General features: G+C 32.9%; 1 pseudogene; it reads right to left on the bottom strand.

The window, feature by feature from the left end:
* Positions 1 to 323: 323 nt before the first annotated feature.
* On the bottom strand, positions 324 to 1,971 carry LOC149548372 (10-deacetyl baccatin III-10-O-acetyl transferase pseudogene; annotated as a pseudogene).
* Between the last annotated feature and the right edge of the window lie 594 nt (positions 1,972 to 2,565).

Genomic DNA, 2,565 nt, shown 5'->3' with positions numbered 1-2,565 from the left:
CTGTTATGACGGAAATAAATAAATCACAGTGATTTTGCTAGAAAGAAACTTAGAGTCATGTACTGTGAATCTATCGAGAAATACATGCATTCAATGAATACTAAGTGATTCCTTTGCCTTATCTCTTTTGGGTTGTTGTGAAAGCATGATATCATCTTTGATTTTCTTATTTGTTTTATGCTTTTTTTCATGTCAAGCCATTATGACAGTTGGCTTACTATACTTTATCAGTAACTTGTTTTCCTCACAGGGGTTTCATACTTTATATGGCGCGAGACCGGTTTTCTTCTATTGATCTTTGTTTCACATCTAAGTTGTGATCTTCATTTCTCTAAACCTTTCTTAAACCCTTTAATTTCTTCCATAAAGTATTTTTTGATACATTTAATTACATCATTTTTGATAGATAGAGAGGCTTGAACCAAATCTTCTTTCAATAGAGGTTGGTGTGGACTATGTACACTCTCCATTATGGTTTCAAAGTGATAAAATTGGAGGTTTATAGGATATTTTGTCTTCAATGACTCTCTATTCCATACTGGTTCTAAAGATGGCTTAACCTCTCCCCTTGTCATTTCTGCAAGGCCTTTAAGAAATTGACCTGCTCCTCGTCCGTCACATATACTATGGTGGAAACTCACTCCCACAACAAAACCACCGCATGCAAAATGAGTTACCTATATGAAGTAAATACAAGAAATAACAACAAAACAATGCACAAATCTTGTTAAAAAATCATATATTAAATCATTAATATAAATCAAAATAAATAAGTTACAAATCTATCAAATGTAATGAAAATGATAACTAAAAAAATACTAGAAACTAGGAGATCCAAAAAGTTGCTTGAATATAGAAATTGGAAAAGAAAATTCAAGATAATAAAACCCAATGTAAGAGAGTAATACAACTCAATATAGGATAGTAAGAGTCAAGGATTTAGGAGTATCCATTCCACCAAATTTTTTAGTGGCATCAATCTTAGAGTCTTGCACTTAGCAATATTAGAATATTCTTGGTGGGTTTGTTAAGAACCATTCAACTTCACCAATCATTAACATATGTTTTGATATACGAAAATTGTAAGTAATAGAATTGACTTATCATAACATTGTTATCATTTTGTTCAAACTCCCATTAGAACACTTTTCATCAACAAATGTTTCAATATACTAAAACTATGAATAATAAGATTGCCTTACCTTGGTGGTGTTATCATTTTGTTCAAACTCCTCTTCCATCTATGACCTTTCCAACTCATTTTTGAAAGCAAAAGCTTAACCCTTCTCCCCACCCCCCTTCTCCTCAAGGAAGAATTAAGCTTGGAATAAAAAAGGGAAGAATTAAGCTTGGAATAAAAAAATTCAACTTTGACTATTTAACACTTTGGTCTAGGAATTAAGCTTAGTGTGTGATGTTTAAGCTATTCCTTCTCCCTGACCCCAACCCAAAGATAAAACACTTTCTAAAGGAGATAAACTTAATCCTTCACTTTTCTATAAATAAAAAAGCAAAGCGAAGAATTACCTGAAAAGCCAAAAGATGAAAGTTCTCGATAGGAGTAGTAATAGGTGGAAGTGAATAAAGCAGCTATTGAAATGATGGGTTGTCGTCATCCAAATCTCCCAAGGCTGAAAGAGTGTTATCTAGCATTGCTTACACAAATAGAGCACCCTCACCTATGAAATCCACTTCAAAATCCCCATTTTATTTTCCTCTGAGCCTCCCAGCCAAGGGAAAATAATACACCAACACTTTGGAGAGAGCCTCTCTAATTGTTTTTGCAGGATTAGCAAAAATATTGTCATGAGCATTGTAAACTAATAAGGAAGTAAAGATATGTCTTCTTAACATGGCTAAGTTATCAATAGAGGAGAGGGGGAGAATAGTTTTGGGTGTAGGCAGAGAAGGGGCCACCATGATTGTTTTAGAGCTCTTCACCTTCCACTCTCTTGCCCCAACTTTCTCCATTCTTATTCTTCCGATACTCAAATTGTGAGATAGAAATTGATACTCAAATTGTGAGATTAAAATTGTGTTTAGAGATCCCTTATATATACTACTCCAACCAATAAGTAGCCAAATTATTCCCTTTATAATTGTTGCTACCTAAAACAAATTATGTTGTATATTAAACAAATTATGTTGTATATTTTTAGTGGGTTTTGTAATTATATTGTGACTATAAACATCACACTATCGACCCACTCTAGATTTTGCATTTTTAATCCCTTCACTAAAATGGCATCTCTTTATATTGTTAAAATAAATAACTCATGATCCTCAATAGCCAATTCTTGCATTTTCTATGGGCAAAGAAATCTACTTTGAAAAAGAGATGTTTCGTAAAACCTGGTGCAAATGGGTTGGTAAACCCCTAGAAATATAGCAAAATGAAAATTTTGACATTCATAATTGATTTTCACACTTAAACTCCAGAGGGCTCGATATACTGCATAAAAATTTGGCTATATTGGCTGCTTAAAAAACTGAAAGTCAATAGTGTGAACTCTTAAAAATTAAGAGGGAAAAAAAGCCCAAAAGATATGATATATTTGTTTGTTC

This window comes from Cupressus sempervirens, chromosome 7, assembly GCF_028749045.1.
Source record: "Cupressus sempervirens isolate cs-2001-9-10 chromosome 7, ASM2874904v1, whole genome shotgun sequence".
NCBI classification, from domain to species: domain Eukaryota; kingdom Viridiplantae; phylum Streptophyta; class Pinopsida; order Cupressales; family Cupressaceae; genus Cupressus; species Cupressus sempervirens.
Note: the sequence above shows the minus strand (reverse complement) of the source record. Positions and strands in the feature narration are given on the sequence as shown.